At 38.0% G+C, this 15290-nt stretch overlaps 1 protein-coding gene across 2 annotated transcripts in view; it reads right to left on the bottom strand.

Annotated features, from left to right (window-relative positions):
• The window catches only part of LOC126469769 (uncharacterized), a 235830-nt gene that overhangs the window by 209518 nt on the left and 11022 nt on the right, over window positions 1-15290 (bottom strand). The gene's annotated exons all lie outside the window — the stretch shown is intronic.

Raw genomic sequence — 15290 nt, 5'->3', positions numbered from 1 at the left:
CAAATGTCCTCTATAACCAAGACGGAAGCCTTCGAAGGAATGGCAAATTTATCAAATCATTAAGAAATTGCAAAAAAAAAAAAAAAAAAAAAAAAAAAAAATGTACCTTTTAACACTATAACTTTTAATTTCACTTTTTTTTTGAAATCCTGGTGATATGTGCCTCAAAATCAAATAGATAATGCAGAAGTTGGTCTAATAATGAATAAGAAAACAGGAAAGGGGGGGCAAGCTACAATGCAGAGCATAAAGAACACATTACTGTAGCTAAGATAGACACAAAACCACCATCTGCCACAGTAGTAAAAGTTTATATGCAAATTGCCTCCACAGATGAAGAGACTGAAACAATGTACGATGAGATAAAAGGAATTATTCAGATAATTAAGGGAATGGAAAATTAAATTGTAATGGATGACTGGAATTTGGTACCAGGAAGAGGAAAAGAAGGAAAACTAATACGAGAATACAGACTGAGGGAAAGGAATGAATGAGGAAGTCTCCTGATTCAATTATGCTCTGTGCAAAATTCTATCACTGCTAACACTTAGTTCAAGAATAATAAAATAAGGTTGTATACATGGAACAAACCTTGAGACACTGGAAGGTTTCATATTGGTTATATACTGGTAACACAGAGATTTCATAACCAGATTTTAAGCTGTAAGATATTTCCATGGACAGATGTGGACTCTGACCACAATCTATCGGTTATGAACTGTAGATTAAAACTGAAGAAATTGCAAAAAGGTAGGAAATTAAGGATATGGGACATGCATACATTGCAAGAACCAAAAGTTGTTGAGAATTTCAGAGGAAGCATTAGCAACAGTTGACTATAACAGGAGAAAGGAATACAGCAGATGATGAACAGGTAGCTCTACATGACGAAACAGTGAAGGCAGCAGGGGATCAAATGGGAAGAAAGACAAGGCCTAGTAAAAATCCTTGAATAACACAGGAGATATTGAATTTAATTGGTGAAAGGAGAGAATATAAAAATGCAACAAATGAAGCAGGTGAAAGGGAATGCAAAAGTCTAAAAAACGAGAGTGACAGGAACTGTAAAATGGCTAAGCACGAATGGCTAGTGGACAAATACAAGGATTTAGAAGCATATATCACAAGGGGAAAGATAGATACTGCCTACAAGAAAATTAAAGAGGCCTTCGGAGAAAATATAAGCAGCTTTGTGAATAATAAGGGCTCAGATAGAAAACTAGAACTGAGCAAAGAACGGAAAGCCAAAAGGTGGAAGGAATAGACAGAGGGGCTTTAAATGGGAAATGAACTTGAAGGCAATATTATAGAAAGGAAAGGGGGTGTAGATGGAGATGAGGTGGGAAATGCAATACTGCAAGAAGAATTTGACAGAGCATTTAAAGACCTAAGCCAAAGCAAGGCCCTGGTGTAGAAGACATTCCCTCAGAACTGCTGATATCCTTGGGAGAACCAGCCATGATTAAACTATTCTACCTGATGTGCAAGATATATGATACAGGGGAAATACCCTCAAATTTCAAGAAGAATCTAATAATTTTGAAGCAATCAAGTGCTGACAGGTGTGAAAACTAAACTACCAGTATACTAAGTCATGGCTGCAAAATACTGCCATGAATTATTTACAGAAGAATGTAAAAACTGATAGAAGCCGACCTCGGGGAAGATCAGTTTGAGTTTCAGAGAAATGTTGGAACTCGTGGAGCAATATGGACACTACACCTTATCTTAGAAGACAGGTTAAGGAAAAGCAAACCTACATTTAAAGCATTTGTAGATTTAGAGAAAGCTTTTGACAAAGCTGACTGGAATACACTCTTAAATTTCTGAAGCTAGCAGGGGTAAAATACAGGGAATGAAAGGCTCTTTACAGCTTATACATATGCCAGACACTAGTTATAAGAGAGTAAAGGTATGAAACAAAAGCAGTAGTTGAGAAGGGAGTGAGACATGGTTGTAGCCTCTCCTCAGTGTTATTCAGTCTGTACATTGAGCAAGTTGTGAAGGAAAGCTTGGAGATATTTGGAAATGGAATTATAAAGTTCATGGACGAGAACTGGAAACTTAGATAGGCCAATGGCATTTTAATTCTGTCAGAGACAATGGAGGACTCTGAAGTGCAGCTGAATTGAATGGACAATGCCTTGAAAGGAGGATATAAAACAAGCATTAACAAAAGCAAAATAAGGGTAATGGAATGTAGTAGAGTCAAATAAGCAAAGCTGAGGAAGATGCATTAGGAAATGAGACACTAAAAGTAGTACATGAGTTTTGCTATCTGGGCAGTAAAATAAGGCAAGAAAAGTGATCCTGAAGAAGAGAAATTTGTTAGCATTGAATAAAAATCGAGTGTTAGGAAGTCTTTTGTAATGGCATTTTTGTGAAGTGTAACCTTGTACAGAAGCCAAATATTGACAACAAGCAGTTCAGGCAAGATGAGAACAGAAGCTTTGAAATGTGGTGCTACAGAAGAATGCTGAAAATGATTTGGGTAGATCACATTAACTAATAGGGTGGTACTTAAAAGAATTGGGGAGAAAAGAAGTTTGCGGCATAATGTCAATGGAAGAAGGGATTGGTTGATAAGATGTCAGTTTAGTATTGGTGGGGGCGCATGGAGGGTAAAAATTGCAAAGGGAGACCAATAGATGAATACAGTAAGCAAGTTCACAGAGTAGAGTAGCATGGAGAGCTGAAGGCCAGACAGAACACCACCATGCACCTCTAATGGTGAAAGTTTATTAACCCTGAGAACATCCCTGCCAATGAGAAGTTCATTTCCACTTAGGTTCAGGAATTAGCAACCAATTGAATCAGTGTCCTCGGGATACCTAAAATAGTCGGTACCATCCATACTCCCATAACTACCCTCCATCACTGTCCGAGTGCTTCTTAGAAACTGGATTTATTTACATAGTGTCGTGATCCTGTAGTTGTGCTATGGACTCAGGACTTCCACATATGTAGCCCAATGAAAAACTTCATTTAAACTGAGTGGGTTTGAGAATGGAGCCTGCACATCAAATGTGTAAAAGAAATGATTCCCCACTTTCCATTCAGCAGGTCTTCTGAACTATGCTAAATGTGTATATCTGTACTATGAGATCATGATCAGCTGAAAAGACAAAACAGATCGTCTGGCACTTCGCAAATTCACAGATGGTGACTACTTGACTATTCGTCATACTGGAAAATTCTAATCATGTAGAGCAGATCATGATGACTGTGACGAATTGTGGAGGGCTGTTTGATAGCCACTGTATAATGGATAGTGTCTTGCCTCAATAGACTTTTGGTATTATACACCTCAAACACTTCTGTAAACAGAGTTGTTCACCGAGATACATTCAGGACATCTGAACAACCTGTCGATATGACAGGCCTTTCCAAGTTAACCATGGTTCTCTGAATATCCACCACTCCTTGGCAATAATGTCACTTGGCACAGGAACAATGGTGAACTGTTATTTAGCTCAAGAAATTGGCATCAACTGCATGAAGAAAATTTTGAAGATGTGAAATTCAAGTGAAAGAATAAGACTGTTACTCTTAGCCTCAGTTGCATATTCCCCGAAAATTGCACACAAAAAAGTTACTGCTAAATGCTTTACTCTCTTCCAATGAATTTACATTGCCAAGCAATCTGCTGGCAATCCAAGCTGTTTGTCCAGACCTGAGCTGCTTTTCGATGTATCTCTTCACTGAGTATATAGTATCTGCAAGGGCACAAAGTCAGTTTGGTATTTAGTGTTCACTCAGATACTAAAGAAGTGGACCTTGGGCTACACAAATGAGCACCAATTGACAGCAGATACCTTCTGTGTAAGCTGTACGGAGCACACGCCAAATTTCTGAAGCAGGGGAAATGTTTCTCATGGGGTATGGTGGAGATGTGCACACAGATCTCATACTGGATGATCTATGCTATTGACAACTCTGTGGCAAAACCCAAATTCTGACTTGTGAGGCTGCAGTCTACTGGAGACACCACCCATTACCATTCTTTTCTTACCTACCTACAAGTAGTGGCGTAACTTGGTAGCTAAAAGATTCCATCATTTGGGACTAGAATTAAAAGAAGCAGCGATTCCCATAAAAGCGAAAAATGCAGCTCCAGCCTCTTTACTGAAAATCATTTCCCACAAATATAAAAAGGGTGTAGCACAAGAGCCTGTAACCTCAAAAAGTAGGATTCCAGTACTCTGCCATGTGCATACATTGTTGTGACCCTGCATGTGAGAATTCACATGAGCAGCACCTCAATAAGGAAAATCCTGAGAGGGATTACCATGATGGGGAAACCCTAACTTATGACATAACTGCTGAGGAGGGCAAAGATAATATTCTATTTGACCTGTCACATTGTCCAAAGAGGTCAAAGCATTAACTTTTTGGTTATTTTGTATTATGTTCTGCATTTTTTCCATTTGTAGTAATTGTCATTTTTTAAACATATGGTTAGTTGGTATTACAGGACATTGCATTAGGAGCAGGGTGTCCTTGGGGTTGTTAAACTTAGACAATTAGAAGCACATATTATGAAAAACTGCAGTTCTTGCAATTTTTACGCAGCCTTAGCAGAAACGAGCATCTCACTGAGGAAAGGGAATACGTTTGACCAGTGCAAATTGTAGAAAACTTTTATATTCTACGGGAAAGTTCCAAACGCTTTTTGTCGTAGCATGGAGAGGAAAAACTTACAAAGAAAGAAATTGCCAAAATTTTACAGTTTTTTGACTCCACACAATCTACATGATGAGAAGCAGCTAGGAAAGAACTAACGAAAAACATCTGTATTATCTTGTATCAACAATTAAAGGAAAACATGCGTAAGACCCACAACTCAGTATGACAAACACATGAACCATCAATAATACAATACCGCAAAAATCAAAAGTCCTGTGAAATTTAAAGAAAAATGAAAACTATAGCACTGTAGCATCATGGTAGAAATTGGCCATAAAAGTATGCAGTGAGTAAGTTTTGATTAAAAGCATTGTGATTACGTAGAAATCTTTCTATTCATAGTTTTCTAACTGATATTGGATTTTTCCATTGTTCCCACAGAGCTAGTAATAAAATCATTCTTGATTGGTTACAGAAGCTAATTTGATTTTCACACTCTTTTTACACAGTCATCGTAGACCCAACTTAAAAAGTCTACTTTCAATGCAGGATGTCCGAGGAAGTAATGGTCAATATTTAGGGATATGACAGGAAGGATCATTCGAAGTATGAGTGTATAGTAAACACAGACTCTAAAACGCATACCTTAAGAACCTTAAGAGCCGTGAGCCCATGTTCATCTTCACTACTGTGAAACACATCTCTTCCACTGAAGAAGTGGTCATAGCTCTTAAGGTATGTATTTTAGAGCCCATGTTTACCACACAATTTTTCTTTATTTGATCCATATTACCTTCTTCCAAGTATATGGAAAATAAAGAGCTTGCAGTAGAAGAGATTTTTTTTTTTCACAGTATTGAAGATGCAGAAATGCTTGTAGGTCTTCAGATATGCATTTTAGACCCTATGTATACTAGGCTTTTTACAAGGTGTACAACTTTGCTTCCGCCGTTTGCTGATAGGTGGGACAACAGTAAGTAGCGGTCGAAATAAACAGATTGCAGACATCAGGCAGTTAGCTTGGACCTCGGTCAACATAACCTCAGTCAAACATTAGTTGATTTGTCTCTGCACCATAAAGTTGTTCTTGATTTAAAATGTCAGTTTATGAGCCTAATTCTTGTCATTTGAAGGAGGTGTTAGTGGTTTCAATGCTTCAAGAATGGTGATTTTAATGTCTTAGACCGGCATAGTGGTGGAAGAGAGAATGTTTTCGAAGATGCAGAATTGGAATCATTGCCAAGTGAAGACTCACGTCAAACTCGTGAAGAATTGGCATGATTAGTGGGAGTGACACAGTGAGCCATTTCAAAATGTCTCAAAGCTATGGGCATGATTCAGAACGAAGGAACTCGGGTCCCGTGTGAGCTGAAACCAAGAGACATTGAACGGTGTTTGTGAACAGTTGCTTCAGAGGCAAAAACGGAAGGGATTTCTGCATCGCATTGTGACCGGGGACGAAAAATGGGTTCATTACAATAGCCCTAAACGTAAAAAATCATGGGGATATCCCGGCCATGCTTCCACATCGACAGCCAAACCGAATATTCACGGCTCCAAGATTATGCTCTGCATTTGGTGGGACCAGCTCGGCATTGTGTACTATGAGGTGTTAAAACCAAGTGAAACAAATCACAGGTGCTCATTATCAAATGCAGTTAATGTGTTTGAGCAGAGCACTAAAAGACAAATGGTCACAATACAGTGAGAGGCACGATAAATTGATTTTGCAGCACTTCAACGCTTGACCCCACACTGCAAAAGAGGTCAAACCGTACCTGGAAACGTTAAAATGGGAAGTCCTACCCCACCCACCGTATTCTCCAGACATTGCTCCCTCTGACTATTGCCTGTTTAGATCAATGGCGCATGGCCTGGCTGACCAACAGTTCCGATCTCATGAAGTCACAAATTGGATCGATTCGTGGATCGCTTCAAAAGATGAACAATTTTTTCGATGCGGGATTCATACACTGCCCGAAAGATGGGAGCAAGTAGTGACCAGCAATGGAAAATACTTTGAATGATACATGTGTAACCAATTTGTTTCATTAAAGCCTCAAATGTTGGGGAAAAAATGGAGGAAGCGAAGTTGTACACCTTGTAGCTTGAATGACAGTTCCGGTAACATCACTGAATATTGATCATTCCTCCTGGGGCACCCTGCATAGAAACATTACAGGAGAAGTAGCTTGTTATTGTGACAAGTGTTGAACCAACCACAGTAAATACAGAAGTTTAGTTAACATAGCAGGGGAAGGAGTAGATGGTAGACAAAGATTAGACTCCAAAACTGATTACTGAGGATGTTATGCATAGAAGGTAAGCACTGATACTCTATAAATGAGCAAGTAAAGAGAATGAAAATAAAAAATGATCCTTTATTGAATGACTGCACAATGCATGATAAATCATAACAAAGCAACACAACAATAAAATATTTGGGTGGTACTGTCCATAAGAGCTAAAAATGTAATGATGGAGCCCAGTTCACTTGGAGAATTCCTAGAAAACTTAATTTAGCTACAAAAAGGGCTGCTTACGAAAGACTTGTTCAACACATTCTTGAGAACTGCTCCCCTGCCAGGAAAAAAAAAAAAAAAAAAAAGAAGAAGAAAAAGAAATATATATGGTGTTAATACAGAGAAAAGCTGGCATAATTTGACACAGTTTTGTTAGTCAAAGAGAAAATATTACACATGTGTCCAATAAATTCCAGTAGAGGATTCTAGACCAACCACATTGTGTGTTACAAAAGAAGGACTAGACTTAAAAGTTCTGACAATAAATCTTCAATAGGGTATACTCCTTAGACCCATGGACAAGTTGCACAGTGACCAAGACAGTAAAAGTAGTGAAGGGCAAGCTTATACAGAAGATTACTGGGAAGCATTCTTCGTAAACATCAAGCGACATGAGGGACGGACAAACAATAGTGGTACTTTATGTACCCTCCGCCACAGACAAAATAGAGTAAATGAGATCCTCAGGGCATTCTTTTTGAACCACTGACCTAATTTTCTCTAGACAAATGATCTGCAAGTACAAATGATATTGAACGTTAACATCACAATTGTAATATCTGAAACACCATAATAAAGGTCCTCGATCCGAAAATATAAAACAAAGTTAATACATTCAAGAGAGCAGTAGAGTCTCATTAATGTGTTGGTATAGTCAGTGCCCGAGTGAGACTCGGGTGCCTTCTCTGAAGGGTTAACAAAATCACGAAACAAATCATTCATAATCACTTGAAAACACTGACATGTTACACTATTTTACAGGTATAATACTGTTACTGTCACTGGAATCGTCGTCACAACCATAAAAACATTCATTAACAGTCATCTGGATCTTCAGTCTCACTAGAAACATCTCAATAATCATTGCAAAAACCTCCAAAAATATTTCACATTCACTCAGTTCCTTCTGTTTTCTGAATAGATTCATCTCAAAAAGCAGGTAGTACTTCAAGATGAAAATAGTAACTATTTGAAGTATCAAACCACAAGCAAAATGTTCAATAAGCAAAAACATACATGAAGGCAATCGAGTTTGATACATTGAATACTGGCGTAAACACTTGAATGGATGAAATAGTTAAAATATATTACAACAGTCGGCATCTACACACTGCAAGTGGAAAACACGAGTTACCTCAACATCTGTCTGTAACATATGGTGTGCAAAACAAGAGTAAACTCAGGATCTATGGGTAATGTGTTAACATAATTTAGCTTTAAAAAATTCATTTGTTGATTTATCTATCCTAGTAAAGAGTCTCTTTTACACCTAACCAGGCATTTTTCATATTTTATCATTAATGTGCTATTCATACCCCTTATATGCCCTACCAGGTTTGGTAACAACACCGAACAGGGACAACACCGAACAGGGACAACACCGAACAGGGACAACACCGAACAGGGACAACACCGAACAGGGACAACACCGAACAGGGACAACACCGAACAGGGACAACACCGAACAGGGACAACACCGAACAGGGACAACACCGAACAGGGACAACACCGAACAGGGACAACACCGAACAGGGACAACACCGAACAGGGACAACACCGAACAGGGACAACACCGAACAGGGACAACACCGAACAGGGACAACACCGAACAGGGACAACACCGAACAGGGACAACACCGAACAGGGACAACACCGAACAGGGACAACACCGAACAGGGACAACACCGAACAGGGACAACACCGAACAGGGACAACACCGAACAGGGACAACACCGAACAGGGACAACACCGAACAGGGACAACACCGAACAGGGACAACACCGAACAGGGACAACACCGGTGGCCATTCTACTTGCCAGAGAATTGCAATTGTATCACTTATATATCTGCCAACGGTATGTACATGTATGAGGTTACACTGAAATCTGGCTATATCTTCTGGAGATTTCATTTACTTTTCTCAGGCAGTGTAATTCATTTTATACATGTAAATGATAAGTATTTATTTCTAATAATGAAGTGGTGAAATTACTTTAATAAAACCAGTATACATCTTTTTCCTTCACAGTCTATATGTAAGAAGTTTCTCAATACAATTTAGAGCAATAATATGCAATACAAATTTGGAAAAAAAAGAGCTTATAACTCAAAGCATGTGACCCAACATTTATGTCACAGCATACTTAAACTATTTTTGAGCCCAAATTTGCTTCTATTAGTCATTTTTTCAATCTGGTACCGCAATTAGTTTACTATTGCTTCTTTTTGACTGTGACAGATAACTTGCAACAAAGTTGATTGGAGTACATGTGTGCTGTGAACATATAATGTATACATAAATCCAAAAAAGATGCATGGAGACAAGACAATCATGGATGAACAACACATAATGGAATGTTTTCCAAAGCATGACTCCCCCCCTCCCCAACGAATACTGTGTTCTAGATGATATCAATGAACCCATTAATTTCATTCCATTCATATGCTGCGTCCTGTAAATCCCATCATGAAGCAGACTCTGGGATGTGGAACAAGTCAAATTATACATTAAACAGGAGAAGCCACTAATGCTGGCTACTTCTGTAAAGTATACTAATTACAAAATGTACACTTGTGCTTATCTACTCACACCGACAGTTACAGGATCACTTCTAGATTACTTCATATATTATGCTGCTTTATAAATTATGTTGCAATTTATTTAACAACAGAGACTGCATTATGAAGTTACAGTACATCTTTACTTTTTATGTAGTTGTTAATGTGGTTTGCCACAGCCATTGGACAGCAAACCTTAAACACAATGGCAGATACATAAGTATGTAAAATAATTTGTCTGTGTATATTAGCAGAAAAACAGTGACTCTGGAAAAAAACTACTCATTACTTCCCTATATGCTCAGCTGCTGTTTTTATTCAAATACATCATCTTGTAACTTTAAACAGATCACTATTACTCGTAAAGTCAGGATCTTGTTAATAAAAATATTAGAGTTTTGTAGAATGTAATACATGAATGAATAAAAATAAAATAAGTATATGCACTGATTTGGCTTTTCAGAGTGGCAACAAAACAAAGTTGCACTAGATGTTTAATTAGCTCCTGACTGTGCTTTTACCTCCTGTTAACAACATAAAATATATGGCCAAAATTCTGTGACTGTCACATGACAAACATTCATTGGGCCTTTTGTCTAGGAACCCAAGAGTGTAGGGGTGCAGCCACTATGTGTCAACATAATAGTGATACAATATCATGTTTCCTGGCAGAGTGAGACAACATAAAGAAATGATAAACTGGTTTAATGGGATACGATTGCAGGACTCCAGAAGTTTGGACATTCTGCTACAGATATTTCACAAGAGCTGCATTTGTCCAGATCCCTGTTTGAGATTTCTTGTGAAGCAGAAACATCACACATTAAACCTGTTCATTTGTTTTAATTTGTACATAAAAACATGTTTAAAATTTTTTCACTTATTCCTCCTCATTCAGAACCATTTCACTTAGGGTCTGTGAAATTAAAATTAGTATAGTAGTCCTCTTAGACAAAGGCATTATGTATGTTTGCTTTTTCAAGATGTTCCATATCCTTGAGGACTTGGAATCTCAATGTATCTAGCACTCTGATAGGTCTGCCAAATTCTAAAGCTAGCTGTATGAACCCATAATACATCGTTGCCAAATATTACACAGGACATTTTATATCAAGTAAGCACATTAGTGAGTGGTAGAAAATCTAGTCAAAAAGATGCTAATTTCATGGCAGTACTGCTGCCCAATTTCTTCGAATTAAAGAATGAATCCACAACATTGTTTACAGTCACGCAGGCAATACTGTTATTGGCCTTTGCCAAAAAATGTGGTTTTATGACACAATGTGTCAAAGTACAGGTGACAAAACAAAACTGACTGACTGACTGTCTTGGTAAACTTGGTTATCTTCAGCTGTGTACAGCTTGCACTCTTGATAACATACTTTTACACTGTATTGGTTCTTGACACACTGCAAGTGTTAACATGAACATAGCCACAATATGCCAAACATGATAAAACACTGCACCGCGGGATGGGTATATGACAGTCATTACTGCTGGGGTCAGGATATGCAGGCCATGAGAGATGGTGTCCTGGCACTTGTCCACTATAATGGTTTAAGTGTGCATGAAGCGGCAGCCAGGTTAGACTTTCAACCTTGCTATGCCCAGAAACGGATAAAGCTGTGGCACGAGATAGAAGCAACTGATTGGCTTTGAAGGTCAGTCTTAGGAAAGGTGTCGACATGTCAGCCAGACAATGTGTTACTTGACATCCGTATGGAACTTCAATTTTTACTCACTGTCCAACTCAAGAATGAGACCAATTTCCCTGAATGCTTGAAAAACATTCAAAACCACTTATGGTATCTGGGCATGAAAGTCTCATAGGGCTGTTGATAAAGAGGCACTCTCTGATGATCACAAACTTTATGGGCTTTCTTCACTGTACTGAATGTAGATCATGACTGGCACCAGTCATCTTTTTCAGGTGAGTCAATATTTAGCTCAGTGAGTGAGGCTCTGGTGATTGTCTATATGCCCCAGAGAGCATGTTACAATATACTGTGAAACATACATGTGTTGATCACATAACAGTCTTGTGCTGCTGGTGGATATCATCAGATGGAGCAGTGATACTTCATCGAATTTATGGTCATTTCGTCACAGATTAGTACATGCACATCACAAAACATAAGATGGTGCTGAGTGTGAGGAGGCACAATCCCAAACAGAATGATCCAGTTCGAGCATGACCATTCACTGGTTCACACTAGTCACATCATTCATCAATGGTTTTTGCAATAGGATGATGTCAACCTGATCGACTGGCCTTTGTGAGCACCGAATTTGAATCCCACTGAATATCTGTATGCCAAAATCAAGTGTCATATGAACTTACACTGGGCAACAGTGGCCCTATGCACACCTGACCTAGTGTTGGATATATGGGAGAGTCTCACAAACAATGAGACATATTTCAAGAAATTGACCGCCTCTGTGCCTCAGCACAACTCAGGTAATTGACGCCAATGATAGTTGAGCCTCATACTAGCCTCATCCCTGAGGTGTAACTTCCCTCATATCACACTACACCACTTCAAATTGCAACATTTGATAAAACTTCACGTTTGTTGCTTGGGAATCTATGTAGAATCATTGTACTTTAATTCTGACTTACTGAATTCGTGCTATGTAACACTTAATACATGTAAATTTAACAAAAGCACAAACAAGTCAATTTGAATCAAATCAGAAATGGAATCCTAATAAGAGGCAGTCAGAGAAAATAATGGCAACCAATATAACAGGTAAATCCTAAAATAGTAATATTCTCTTCCTACCACCTTCTCACATTTTGTATTTACTGTGCAGAAGTGCAGCCAGGGCATACAAAAGCTATTTTTCAAGTTAATATTCTTTGGGAGCCCAAGAACAGCATTCAATGCACTGTGCCCATTTCTCTATGTTAATCTTCAGAGAAAGAACCATTGCAGAATAAGCATTCAGTATCTTCTCTTTTTCAAGAACAAAACTTTTGCTTGTCTCCTTTGATTCTGCTACTGCTTTCTTCTCTTTGAATTGTTTCAAATGTTGGCAGCATAGAGACGATGCTAGCTACTTAACACATTCAGAATGTGCTGATTTTACTAGAGTTGTGTCTTTTGATGTGGCTTGCTGATTTTCAGAGTTGGCCAGATACCGCCTGGACTCACATTTACTCCACTACCACCTTTTATGTCAAACTCTTCGTACACTGCAAAGTCGTTGTATATAAGTATATGCCTGCTACATGGGAAGACCTCCATTCTTTTGAGGCCATTTATACCATTTTCCATTGTTACTGCTCTCAAGTACACCACACCATGTAACTTTGTAATAAAAAATGAGGTTACGACTGGATACGGGTTATTCGCCCACCAGGTTTCTATTTCCTGAGGATAATGCATTTCAAATGGTCTCAGGAATTTCACACAACAGGCTACATTTTATGTGTGAAATGGAGTGATAAAGCGATGATGTGGACAGATTTTTTCCTTGCTTTGGCTCTCACACAAATGTGATGTGGTATGCCCACACCCCGGACTACCGACATTATTGAGTTCGATTTTCCTTAAAAATTAGAGGGCAATGAACCATTATTTCCACTGGAAAAACCATACTCTATGCATGACCTGTGAACTGAAAGGCCATCCAATTTCACACACACTGAACCGGATTTTAATAAACATTGACTGACAGAATTTAAACTTATTCAGACTCATTACACTGAATAGTTGAATTTATTTTTCCTAGGATATTTATGTTATACTACAACACCAAAATTTATACCATTATTCTCTCTTACTCAATTTCATTTTTAAGACTGTTTCTGCTGACTGTTTTCAAAATTGAGTGTGATAGTGACTTTTACTGTCCCTGAATAAAGGGGCAAAACCATTGTTGTCACACTTGGTTCTTACATCAGTGTGTAATTTAATAAAAATTATACCATTACCAGCTTCATTTCAGCCAAAGAATTGAATAATTATTTAATTAGTTACTAAATTTGAAATATGAACTTTGTAAAACATAAAATTTTGCTAGAAATCTGATTCATCTAAAACCACTTCATCCTCAAAAAAATAATATTCTCCCACTCCAATAAAATGAATGCCCTTACAATAACTTTGATGAATTTTGTTTAACATTCTGAGTTTTGTAACATGGTTTTTGTTAGCTCATACAATAATAGTACTTACAAAGCCTACAAATAATATGCATAAGTGTTGTACTCGCCAAGACAGGACAAATTACTACAGAAAGGCCATTGGCACCTACCATGATGAGGACATAAAAAATATTGGCCAGATAGCGGAACTGAATTCCGATTCAATGAGTAAAGACTAAGCACTTTGACCATGAGCTACTTGCACAGAAACATCACCTTCTTCAGACTGTATCTAACACTGCCAGTCAAATCACTACATATTTCACGATCGCAGTTGACATCCTGTACTTCCATGTATAATGTTTAATTAGCATTAATTTCCTACATTGTGCATAGTAAGTCTACCTGGTACGATGATAAATTGCCGCTAAAGTTCAACATGGACATTAATGGGGTGAAAGTGTTGCCACAATTTGTGACATGACGTACCACACTGAGAATGCCCAAACTGGGACTTATCCTGCCATGCCAACAGTTTTGTTTCGTTGACCGTAGATGATGCAGCATTTAGTAATTTTGAGGGACATGCTATTAACTGAATATGTCAAAGCAATTTTGTGGCAGTGGTTTGATAAAGTGGATCTTTTTTTGCTGGTTTCAACTAGATATATGGGTGCCGACATACTGAGTAAGTTTTCTTACTAAAATATTTGGGAAAATTACACATTTCCTTTCTTATAGCAACAGTTGGAACATAACATACTCTGTATCAGCACAACAGTGGCCTTGCCCACAAAGCAAGGACCAGTGCATTATGGTCAGAAGGATAACTGGTGGATTTGCAAAACTCTAATAACACACACACACACACACACACACACACACACACACACACACACACAGAGAGAGAGAGAGAGAGAGAGAGAGAGAGAGAGAGAGAGAGAGAGAGAGAGAGGCAGAACTTTGTGAGAAGTATTCTTCAAATATTAACTGCTTTAACAGAAGCAAAAGAAAGTATTACACACCATTATTTACAAAGCTGGTCTATCTGGAACACACACAAACAGTATCAGATATTTGGTGAGTTTGGATATAACATGTCTTTACCACCAACACAATATAAGATTGGGTACCGATTATGAAGAGGTGACACACTCACTGGTTTGTAACTACAGTTATGCTAAAACGAACTAACTCTATTTTGTAAAAATTGAAATTTGAAAAGAAATAGAAGTCAGGACAGTCTCTAACAATAGGCCATTGCCATCACTGCTTGACCATTAAAAGCAGCTAGGAATGTTTGTTTTGTGCAGTCATACTATTATTCCTGAGTAATCAATGATTTAAGAAGCATTCATTTACTATAACATCAGGACTCATGTTCGCAATGTAATAGTAAATAAGAATTTGAAAATGAAGTAAATCAGTTTATAAAACAGTAGCAGGCACAATACAGAACTTTGTGGAACTACATCTATGCGCTATACCAAAAC

Source organism: Schistocerca serialis, chromosome 3 (assembly GCF_023864345.2).
Source record: "Schistocerca serialis cubense isolate TAMUIC-IGC-003099 chromosome 3, iqSchSeri2.2, whole genome shotgun sequence".
NCBI lineage: Eukaryota > Metazoa > Arthropoda > Insecta > Orthoptera > Acrididae > Schistocerca > Schistocerca serialis.
Note: the sequence above shows the minus strand (reverse complement) of the source record. Positions and strands in the feature narration are given on the sequence as shown.